General features: G+C 49.6%; 1 protein-coding gene across 10 annotated transcripts in view; it reads right to left on the reverse strand.

The window, feature by feature from the left end:
- LOC120999536 (zinc finger protein OZF-like) overlaps positions 1–12,345 on the reverse strand; it is a 2,085,412-nt gene that overhangs the window by 1,519,325 nt on the left and 553,742 nt on the right. The window contains exon 1 of one of the 10 annotated variants that reach the window (XM_040430490.1): positions 6,847–6,913. The exons of the other annotated variants lie outside the window; for them this stretch is intronic. The gene's annotated coding sequence lies outside the window, so the exon portion shown is untranslated. Of the gene's footprint in view, positions 1–6,846; positions 6,914–12,345 lie in introns of those variants that run through there. 10 annotated transcript variants of the gene reach the window in all.

Here is a 12,345-nt window from a genome sequence, read left to right on the forward strand (position 1 = left end):
AGGCTTGTCCGGAGAAGAAAAGGTGAGCGCTACCATCAGTCCTGTGTCATGCCAACAGTAAAGCATCATGTGTGGGGGTTGCTTCTCATCCAACGGAGTGGGCTCACTCACAATTTTGCCCAAAAACACAGCCATGAATAAAGAATGGTACCAAAACACCCTCCAACAGCAACTTCTTCCAACAATCAAACAACAGTTTGGTGAAGAACAATGCATTTTCCGGCACGATGGAGCACCGTGCCATAAGGCAAAAGTGATAACTAAGTGGCTCGGGGACCAAAACGTTGACATTTTGGGTCCATGGCCTGGAAACTCCCCAGATCTTAATCCCATTGAGAACTTGTGGTCAATCCTCAAGAGGCGGGTGACAAACAAAAACCCACTAATTCTGACAAACTCCAAGAAGCGATTATGAAAGAATGGGTTGCTATCAGTCAGGAATTGGCCCAGAAGTTGATTGAGAGCATGCCCAGTCGAATTGCAGAGGTCATGAAAAAGAAGGCCCAACACTGCAAATAGTGTAATTGTCGATAAAAGCCTTTGAAACGTATGAAGTGCGTGTATTTATATTTCACTACATCACAGAAACAACTGAAACAAAGATCTAAAAGCAGTTTAGCATCAAACTTTGTGAAAACTAATATTTATGTCATTCACAAAACTTTTGGCCACGACTGTACATATAGAATTATACTCAGATATACCCAGGTTATACCAGCATAGTCTATACTATAATACACAGGAAGATGACTATGTATATACCTGCGCTGTACATATAGAATTATACTCAGATATACCCAGGTTTTACATCAAGACACGGAGGCTCCTATTGCTATCCCTTTCTTTACTGTCCACCAATAGCAGCAAAGAATACATTTTTCAAAATTAATCAAGAACAAGTAACCATAGTAACCAGGTCCCTCCCCTGACAGCCCCCTATAATAGGCAGCTCCTCCTCTGGACCTTCCTCTTTTTTTGCTCCAGCCATCAGATAAGTACACCTCTGTATGATACCTCTTGAGGTGTCTATTATTCTCAGTGTGCCTTATTGTTTGTATTTTTCCTTATTGCCGTTTGTTCCCCCTTTGTAAACCCCGCTACCCCTCCCGCCGGTCCCACCCACCACTCTTATCTGCAGTTTCTATCTGTCCTCTATCTCCTTCCTCACTTTGCGCTGGTCCGCTTTCGCTTCCTCCATCTTTCCTGGTCGGCCGCCGGATCTCGCGAGATCTCGGCGGCCATCTTGCTCCTCTTTCGGCCTTTACTCTCGCCTGTTCTTGCGCCGTTGCCCCGGGATCTCGCGGGATTTCGTCGGCCTCTTTGGGCCGCTCTCTCGCGAGATCTCAGCGGCCATTTTCCCTCGGCTTGCTTTTTCGTCTCAGTGAGCTCCCGTCTCACCCTGCTGCTGCACCGTCTAGGGTGATTAACCCTTCATAGTAAAACCTCCTGCCCCTCTATTTTGTTTTTTTGGTCCTCTATTAGACCTCCTGCCCCGCTATTTTGTTCTATTGGCCCTTTATTGTGTTCCCCTTAAGCTATCAGTCATAGTTATGCCTCGCTCTGACCCCCCTCCCAATGCAAATAGCCCCCCCTCATCCCCTGAGGGAACCCTGCACACTGGGGGTGATGACCAGGCACTGGCGCTCCAGCGCTATGTCTACCATCTTATCCCAGAGCATCTCTCAGGCCTTGTCTGCTCATCATCCTAGAGGGAATTTACAAACCGGCCCCAATAATGCTCCGCAGCCTACCAATTTAGATCCTCCTGTATTACAGGAGACAATGACTGGTGTGCATACGGCCACCCCTGAAAACGTGCTGAGTTCACGTAAGAGAGCCTTACCGTGCCAGGCAGAACGGGCTCGGCTATGGAAATGCGCTAGAGCGCAATAGGACAGTGAGTCTGGCTCCGAAAGGGGTTCAGACGAGGAAGCTTTCGTGGATGCAAATCATGATTCGGAGGAGGAAACCCCTTACCAATATTTGGCCCCTGCCTGCCCCACTCCTTCCACTTCGCTGGTCAAAGACAGTGCTTCCTCCTCCGCCAATAATGTAGCCACCCCCCTGGTAGATCCAGCGGGTGAGCCTATGTTTGATCCTGATGCCCTCCATCACGCAAGATCGGTGGAGTGGCTTCCGGCCGATCACGTGGGTAAATACCTAGAGCACTGAGTGCGTCACCCCCTCAGTAAGGAGGCACGTAGTAAGCTCAGGGCGGAATGCCCCAGGCCTTTAGTCCCCAATAGAGTGTGCAAGACTCCGGTCGTTAACCACAAAGTCACGCAGTTCCTCTCTAAGTTGGGCTGGAACCCCCGTAAAGGGTTGGATTCCGCACTACGCAGTTGCCAGGACAAACTGCTTGATATCTTTGGCCCCCTGGCCAAATTGTTTGAAATGGCAGAAGTTGCCAGAGCAGAAGGCTCTCCGGTAGATCCAGAAGAACTTAGGGGTTGGGTCCAGAGAGCGATTTGCATCGCAGGTAGCACCAACACCTCCCTTGCGATTGAATGGCGTAAAGCTATTTTGTTTAAGATTGACCCTAAACTGGCCAACCTGGCCCTAACTGAGGCAGGCAAGGATGCCCAAGGCCTCTTATTCGGAGACTCATTCATTAAGGACCTGAGTCGTTTGGGGGGGCATTTACAGCCCTCAATAAGGCCCAGTCCTCTATGAGGAAAGTTTTTCAGGGACGGGTGTCCACTAGGGCTGGCAGTAGCAGGGGCCGCCTGTCCGGCCGATCCAGTTTCCACGCCCGTAGCGCAGGCAGAGGCTCCTTCAACCAAAGACCTCTCTTCCAGGAGCAGAGGAACTCATCACCCTTCTTTCCGGCCAGAGGTGGCCAGTGGCGCTCCAGGTCGTTCAGAGGAACTCCCAACTCCAGGAGACCTTACCATAAGTCCTCCCCCAGACGGGGGCTTTTCGGAACATTACATCGAGGGCAGACTCCGTCATTTTTTCCATGCCTGGTCAGCCATCACATCAGACCCCTGGGTCTTGGCCACATTGAGCTAGTAGACTCCCCAGACCTAGTTCCCCCTCCACCGCCTCTTCTACTGTCGCGACCCCACGGTGCCCTCGTAGACATGGAATTTATGTCTCTCGTTTGCAAACGAGCGATCGAGAGGGCTCCCCCTTCCCCCGAGGGAGTCCTCAGCAATATTTTCCTAGTGCAGGTGGTCAGATGTGCCCGGTCATAAATCTTCGGGCTCTGCATGCAGTGGTTCGTTATCGCCACTTCAAGATGGAGGGGATTCACCTACTTCGGGATCTTCTCCTTCCTGGGGACTGGATGGTGGAACTGGACCTCAAGGACGCTTACTTGACGGTTCCAGTTTCCGCACCATCCAGGGACCTCCTGCGCTTCCGTTGGAGAGGAGAGATCTGTCGTTTCACCTGCCTCCCCTTCGGCCTGTCATCGGCTCCTTGGTGCTTCACCAAGCTAATGCGTCCCGCCATGTCATGGCTACGAAGTCGGGGAGTACTGCTGATTGTATATCTGGACGACATCCGCCTCATGCATCAGTCCCGAACAACCCTACTAGAACACCTTTATTGGACTTCGGATCTCCTCTCACGCCTCGGTTTTCTCCTTAATCTGGAGAAATCATTCCTGACCCCGTTACATTCACCGTGGACTCGATTGCAGAGTCACTCAGCCTCCCAACAGGAAGAACTCCGGCATGTTCTGTCCACTCCCCATTTATCGCTGCGCCAGCTAGCCCGAATCATCGGCCTGTTGGCTTCCTATATTCAAGCCGTTTTCCCGGCACCGTTGTATTACCGTGCACTTCAGCGTCTGAAGATAGCACACCTTCGTTCCGGTGCTGCGTTTGCGGATACGGTGGTCCGAGAAGAACTCCATTGGTGGATCAACAATCTGGAGGTGTGGAACGGCAGAGAGATTTTCGGTTTCCAGCCCGAATTCACCGTGGAGTCGGATACAAGCCTCCAGGGCTGGGGGGCTCACTGCAATGGGATCTCTACAGGCGGACGTTGGTCAGAAGACGAGACACTTCTCCACATCAATGCCTTGGAGCTTCTGGCTGGCTTCTTTGCCATTCAGAGTTTCACCAATGGGATTGCCCACGGGTGCATCAGACTTCGTATGGACAATGTCTCAGCCGTACGTTACGTCAACCGTCTGGGCGGAACCCACTCTGCAACTCTAGCACGTTTGGCGAAAGAATTTTGTTCTTACTGCCTATCCAAGGATATCATGGTCCAGGCGGAGTAAATTCCGGGCCTCCACAACAGTCGGACAGATTGGAGTTCCCGCTACTTGGACGGCAGCGATTGGAAGCTGGCTCTGAAGGTCTTCTCCGCAATATCACTCGTTTGGGGTCCTCTCGTCATAGACCTGTTCGCCTCGCGACTCAACACTCAGCTGCCTCGCTTCTTCAGCTGGCGCGCGGAGGCAGTGGACGCTTTCCTGCAGGACTGGTCTGATTCGCTTCTATATGCGTTTCCACCTTTCGCTATGATCCCGAGGATGCTACTTCAGACACGTCGCCAGTCGGCCGATCTGGTAGTGGTGGTCCCATTCTGGGGGGCTCAGGCCTGGTTCCCGACTCTTCTGGAACTCATCGTAGATGTGACTCTTCTTCTGCCAAGTCAAGTGGAGCTTCTCCGCGACCCTCAGAGGCAACACCACCCGCTCCTACTGGACGGATCCCTTCAGTTGCTAGCCTGCCGGATCCCAGGACGCCCGGAGAGGTCAAAGGCATTTCGGACGCAACTAGACGCCTCCTGGACAATGCATGGGCTACCGGCACCAGAAAATCTTACAGGGCGGCCTGGAGAACTTGGGCTGACTGGTGCCTGGAACAGGAGCTGGATCCCGTTTCGGCACCTGTGAGACACCTATTACAGTTCCTCACTTCCTTATTTGAGGCAGGTAAGGCTTATCGGACGATTAACCTCTTTAGATCTGCTATTTCTTCCACGCATCAGGGTTTTGAGGGCACCCCTGCTGGGCAGCATCCTTCGGTTTGTCGTTTATTGCGTGGATCTCGCCTGGCTCGTCCTCCCCGACCTTGTTTTACTACGACTTGGGATGTTTCTTCCATATTGTCCTTCTTTTCTTCATGGCCCAATAATCCGGACCTATCTTTGCGGCAGTTGTCGGCCAAGTTAGTGACTCTCTTTTGCCTTATTTCGTGCAAACAGGTCTCTGACGTCTGGGCTCTTGATCATGATGCCAGATCCTTTACTCCTGAAGGCGTCACCTTCAACATTTCCAGACGCACTAAGACCAACATCAGATCGGTATAGTATCCCAGTTTCCCGTCTGCGCCGGCTCTTTGTCCGGTTGCCTGTTTACGGGAGTACGAATCGCGGACGAGGGCTCATCGGTCTCCTACGGTTCCTCAACTTTTTCTTTCCATTCGCCATCCTTTCGGCCCAGTCTCCAGCCCTAATTTAGCTCGTTGGATGAAGTGGGTTATGTCCCTGGCGGGAGTGGATACTTCCATTTTCACCGCGCATTCGGCGAGAGGTGCGGCTGCTACCGCTTTGGCGATTTCTGGGGCGCGTTTGGAGGACATCTTACGCCTAGCTGATTGGTCTAGGGTCACTACATTCAGGGAATTTTATTTTCGTCCTCCTCCTCATCTTTTTCCATCTATAATTGAACAGCTTTGAACTTGCAATAGGAGCCTCTGTGTCTTGATGTAAAACTGCTTGATTTTCCTAGTCTATGACGTAAAGTCATGGTTTTATTAAAGACACGGAGGCGAGTATTGCCCACCTTTTTGTCCCTCCCTTGTTTATTATAATGCACGTTTATATTTGTATTATTTATTTATTGGTATTATTTATTCTTCATGCATCTAGATGATTTTGACTGGCCAGCGAGTTTGGTGTCTACGCTCTATTTATTTCCCTATATTCTCAGTTTTTTCTCCTTTCAGGTGGAAGTTACTACCGACTGCGTCTTATTACATCTTTGGTTCGCCTTTCCACAAGTTGGCCAGGTTGGCCCCATCCTACAGTTTTGCTGGTGCTGAGGCGGTTTTCCTCCAGTTGTACGGTTCCAGTTCAGGGTTCGGTTCCTGGTTCCTGTTTGTAATTCCGGCCTTGGTGTCAGAGTCTCAAAGAAAGAGGAAGGTCCAGAGGAGGAGCTGCCTATTATAGGGGGCTGTCAGGGGAGGGACCTGGTTACTATGGTTACTTGTTCTTGATTAATTTTATAAAATGTATGCTATTGGTGGACAGTAAAGAAAGGGATAGCAATACTCGCTCCGTGTCTTTAATAAAACCATGACTTTACGTCATAGACTAGGAAAATCATGCAGTTATACCAGCATAGTATATACTATAATACACAGGAAGATGACTATGTATATACCTGCGCTGTACATATAGATTACACTCAGATATAGCCAGGTTATACCAGCATAGTATATACTATAATACACAGGAGGATGACTATGTATATACCTGTACATATAGATTACACTCAGATAGACCCAGGTGCTGCTCCTGTCACTTAGTCAGTCCCTGGGCTAGCCTAGTGCCTAGTGGGCTGAGTGCTGGCGGAGGCTGACTGTGCCTGGCCGAGAGAGCTGGCGGTGAAGGGGTTAATGACCCCTCTGCCCCAGTAATCCTGACAGACAATGGCGGTGACTACACACCTACCTGCCCTGCTAGACACAATATGTACCCACCTAGAATGTATGGGCTTCTGAGAGGATGGAGCCCCGCCCCCAAGTTGTTCTAGAAACTAATTCTCCACAAAACCTCCCTGACTGTAAACCTGTCCCTAATCCTGACCCGCACAGGAGACCGCACAGAACATGGAGAGGACGTCCCGCAGCCCAGCACACAGGACACTTACCTAAACCTTACCTTTCACCACCACCTATCTCAGAGTCACATTACATCACCAAGGTGATCCTGTGTGGGAGGAGCCAGGCTGTGCTGCTGGAGGAGGTAAAGGACCTGTGATGATGTCATGACCATGTGATCCTGTGTGGGAGGAGTCATGCTTCAGACATCTCCTAGTTGAGATAAAGGACCTGTGATGATGTCATGACCATGTGATTCTGTGTGGGAGGAGTCAGACTCTACGACGTGTGATGATTAGGTTTGGTACTTTTTTTTCCCCGGTATTGAGATCGGTCCTAGGGGCTCAATTCCGGAAAAGAACTGATCAGTTTAAGGTCTGTTTCACACGAGCGAGTCCATTGCGAGAATCGCGCTCCGTGTGTGAGTGTGATCCTCTGCTCTGGACTTGCAGGAGTGCACGGCATTATCATGATTTATAATGCTATGTGCCTCTGCATGGCCTTATTTCTACAGAATCATACTGACAGCTTTATGTCATAATGATTCTGTGTGAAAAAAGGCCATGCAGAGACGCATAGCATTATAAATCATGATAATGCCGTGCACTCCTGCAAGTCCAGAGCGGAGGATCTCACTCACACGGAGCGCGATTCCCGCAACGGACTCGCTCGTGTGAAACAGCCCTAAGGGTACTTTCACACTAGCGGCAGGATGGATCCGACAGGCTGTTCACCCTGTCGGATCCGTCCTGCCGCTATTTCGCCGTGCCGCCGGACTGCCGCTCCGTCTCCATTGACTATAATCGCAGAGCTCAGGCGCAGCACGGCAGTGCTATGCCCGTTCCCGTTATAGTCAATTTTTTCTCTCCGACCCAAAATCCTGAACACTTGCCTGAATGCCGGATCCGGCATTAATGTATTGAAAAGTATTAGTGCATTAAAATTGCCGCATTGACAGATCTGTTCTTCCGGTCCGCGCATGCGCGGACCTTTAAAAATGTAAAAAAAAATAATACTGTATCCGTTTTTTCCAGATTACAACCGGAAAGACGGATCCGACATTGCAATGCATTTGTCAGACGGATCCATCTCACAAATGCATCCGTTTGCGTCTGGCGACGGCGGAATCCTCTGCCACAAGTGTGAAAGTAGCCTAAAGGCTAAACACTATACTCCGTAAGGACCTCCTGACGTCACAACATCACGTGACTGGAAGGGTAATGGCTAAATACTATATCCGGTAAGGACGTGCTGACCTCACAACATCACGTGGCACTCTTAGATCACGTGGATCGGAAACAGGTGAGCCGCGTGCTTTTTCACATGCATCATGGAGCTCTCGAGTGTCAGCAGCCCCGGGAATGAACTAAAAAACCCTGCAGCGCAGTAGAAGTACGCGGAACCCTAATAGACTTATTTTGTACTGAAAATGTTGGGGATGTGCTGTGAGGGGCTGCACACCGAGATGGTCGGGGTGGTAATGGATGCTGAAGGAGGGTGTATCTGGTTGTATGGGGGGGGGGGGCTGTGTTGCATTTTATGCTGAGACTGGGGGTCTGTGTTCTAGAGAGGTGTCTGTGTTGTATATGGGGGGGATGTGAGGAAGTGTTCACTGAGATGGTGGGGGGCTGTGTGAATGCTAAAGGAGGGGGTACCTGGTTGTAGGGAGGCTGTGTTTGATTGTATGCTGAAATGCAAGGGCTGTGTAATAGGGCGGTGTCTGGTTTGTATGTGAGGGGACTGTGTGAGGTTGCACACTGAGATGGGTGAGGGAGGGGGATCTGGTTGTATAGGGAGGCTGTGTTCTAAAGAGGTGTCTGGGTTGTATATGGGGGCTGTGTTGCATTGTATGCTATGGGGGGGCTATGTAGTAGAGTGATGTCTTTAGGTTGTATGTGAGGAGGCTGGGAGGGATTGTACACGGAGATGGTAGGGGGTGGTTGTGGATGCTGACGGAGGGGGTATCTGTTTGTAAAGGGGGGCTGTGTTGTAGGTAGGTGTTTGGGTTGTATATGGGGGGCTGTGTGGGATTGTACGTGGGGTGGGGGTTATGTTTGATGGGAGTCTGTAGGAGGGCGGTGTCTGGTACGTATGTGAGGGGGACTGTGTGAGGTTGCACACTGAGATGGGAGACATCTGTGTGGAATGCAGAGGGAAGGGGTGTCTGGTTGTGTATGGGGGAGGGGGCTGTGTAGTAGGGTGATGTCTGTAGGTTGTATGTGAGGGATTGTACACAGAGATGGTAGGGGGTGGTTGTGGATGCTGACGGAGGGAGTATCTGGTTGTATAGGGGGGCTGTGTTGCATTTTATGCTGTGGCGGAGGTGTCTGGGTTGTATATGGGGGGCTGTGTTTGAGGGAGGTGTCCGTGAGGGGGCTGTGTTGGATTGTATGGTGAGATGGGGGGTTGTGTTGGAGGGTTCTCCCTGTGGGTTGTATGTGATGGGGGGCAGCTGTGTGTATGCTGAGGAGGGTGTCTTGTGTCGGGGGGCTGTGTGGGATTGTATGCTGTTGGTAGTGTGTGTAAAGGCTGTATTTCATAGGCAGATTTTCCAGGTGATAAGGAAGGAATCGCTTCCTGAGGAGACCGCTCCTATTACATGCAGCCATCTTGTCCACAGTATGGGGAAGAGCGGTCGTTGTACCATCACTGTCTCCATGCTGTACAGTTATTTGCCAGTGGCAGATTGTAATCAGCGCGATCTGCCGTTTGCTTGTTCATCGGGTAATTACACTGTATTGATGATATGGGAATGTTGGGACGACTTCAGACCAGAGGTCGCAGTAACGCCTGTACAAGCGTCATAGATGCAGAGGCATCAGTCTGTACCACAAATTCCCTCTTGAAGTCGGGCATCACCAAAACCGGGGACCCACACAGGGCCGACTTCAAAGCGGAGAAAGCCTCTTCCACCTGGTCATTCCAGCTGACTATCACGGACTTCCGTCCCTTTTAAGAGCCCTGTCAACGGAGCCGCTAAAGTGGCAAAATGGGGGACAAACCTCATGTAATAGCCCACCATTCCCAGAAATGACTTTACTTGTCTAGAGGTTGCAGGTCCGGGCCAATTCCGTATCGCCTCTATTTTGCTTATTTGGGGTTTAATGACTCCGCGCCCAATGACATTCCCAAGGTATTTAGTCTCCTCTAACCCTATCGCACATTTCTTTGGGTTAGCTGTTAGTCCCGCCTTTCGAAGGGAGTCCACTATGGCCTGTACTTTGGGCAGGTGACTTTCCCAGTCGGTACTGTGAATGATAATATCGTCCAGGTAAGCCGATGCATACCGCCTGGCTATGAGCTGTGCGCTGCGATTGGCCAGCGCTGCAGCAAGGGACACGCCTCATACAAAAAATCAGTCCAGTACAACAGACGGAGCTGCAGACACCGGAGCCTATACTGGGCGAACGGAGCGGCGCCCAGACATACTAGTAAGTGCAGGGGGACCCCTGGGTGCCGCTCTGCCCACAGATATAGTTAGTTTTTAGTTTGTACACTAGTAAAAGGTCCTCTTTAAGTTTTTATAATAGCAATTTGCATATACTCCAGAATGTTATGAAGAGTGATCAGATGAATTTATTGCATAGTCCTTCTTTGCCATGAAAATTAACTTAATCCCAAAAAAACCTTTCCACTGCATTTCATTGCTGTCATTAAAGGACCTGCTGAGATCATTTCAGTAATCGTCTTGTTAACTCAGGTGAGAATGTTGACGAGCACAAAGCTGGAGATCATTATGTCAGGCTGATTGGGTTAAATGGCAGACTTGACATGTTAAAAGGAGGGTGATGCCGGAAACCGTAGACAGAGACACCATAGCAGTAGGGTAGTCTTTTAAGTCCCCATGTGACTCAGCGGAGCGTACCAGGGAAGCCCTTACCAGGGTCACCAGACTTCCTGAGTCCAACAGAGCCTCTGCTGGAGTGTCTCCTACCTCAACCTGGCACAGGTGGTTCAGAGACTCCGGAACACCCACTGCACACAGTTTCCTGGCATATAATGATTGACGGAAGCCATAGTTCGTGTCCATGGGTTCCCCCTGCTGTGGACAGTTTGCTCGAACATGGCCAGGCTCCCGACACCGCCAGCAGATTATTGGAGCGGGGTCCACAGGGGTTACGTCCCGGGCGTGTTCGGTGAGCACCGGTTGCCGGGTCCGGGGTGGCGAGTTACGGGATTTGACTGCCCACCTCCCAACAGAACCCCCCTGTAAGTTCTGGGAAGCCTCATAGCGCTCCACCAGGTCGACCATCTCCAGCGCATTACCTGGAGAGACCTGGCCAATCCATTGCTGGAGAGGGGGTGGCAGAGCCCTCCAGAACCTGTCTGTTAACAACTGGTCCAACATAGCAGTGGGGCTCAGCATGTCAGGTTGTAGCCACTTTGCTGCAGGTTAGCCTCCGCAAGGGCCTTCATAACAGCCTCCATTTCGTCACATGACACAGGTTTGAATTTAGACGGTTTGATGAATGACATATGTGCAAACCAACAATATTTCGGCGTTCAAGCCAGCCTCACTGCGCTTGCCCACATCTTCCACTAATTGTAGGTATTTGCTCTTGTAGGCAGGGTTAAGCAAATGCAATACAGAGACAAGACCACGGTTGAAAAGCCAAAGTTCTGTGTTTATTCACACAAAAAGGCAGAAAAGAAAATATAAACAAAGTCACCTTGGTTTAACCACTTAAGGACCACAGGTTTATACCCCCCTAGTGACCAGGCCCTTTTTTACAAATCGGCACTCCACAATTTTAGCGGTTTATTGCTCGGTCATGCAACTTACCACCCAAATTAATTTTACCTCCTTTTCTTCTCACTAATAGAGCTTTCATTTGGTGGTATTTCATTGCTGCTGACATTTTTACTTTTTTTGTTATTAATCGAAATTTAACGATTTTTTTGCAAAAAAATGACATTTTTCACTTTCAGTTGTAGAATTTTGCAAAAAAAACGACATCCATATATAAATTTTTCTCAAAATTTATTGTTCTACATGTCTTTGATAAAAAAAAATGTTTGGGTAAAAAAAAATGGTTTGGGTAAAAGTTATAGCGTTTACAAACTATGGTACAAAAATGTGAATTTCCGCTTTTTGAAGCAGCTCTGACTTTCTGAGCACCTGTCATGTTTCCTGAAGTTCTACAATGGCCAGACAGTACAAACACCCCACAAATGACCCCATTTCGGAAAGTAGACACCCTAAGGTATTCGCTGATGGGCATAGTGAGTTCATAGAACTTTTTATTTTTTGTCACAAGTTAGCGGAAAATGATGATTATTTTTTTTTTTTCTTACAAAGTCTCATATTCCACTAACTTGTGACAAAAAATAAAAACTTCCATGAACTCACTATGCCCATCATGAAATACCTTGGGGTGTCTTCTTTCCAAAATGGGGTCACTTGTGGGGTAGTTATACTGCCCTGGAATTTTAGGGGCCCAAATGCGTGCGAAGTAGTTTGAAAACAAAATCTGTAAAAAATGGCCGGTAAAATCCGAAAGGTGCTCTTTGGAACGTGTCCCCTTTGCCCACCTAGGCTGCAAAAAAGTGTCACACATGT

This window comes from Bufo bufo, chromosome 4 (genome assembly GCF_905171765.1).
Source record: "Bufo bufo chromosome 4, aBufBuf1.1, whole genome shotgun sequence".
Taxonomy (NCBI): Eukaryota; Metazoa; Chordata; class Amphibia; order Anura; family Bufonidae; genus Bufo; species Bufo bufo.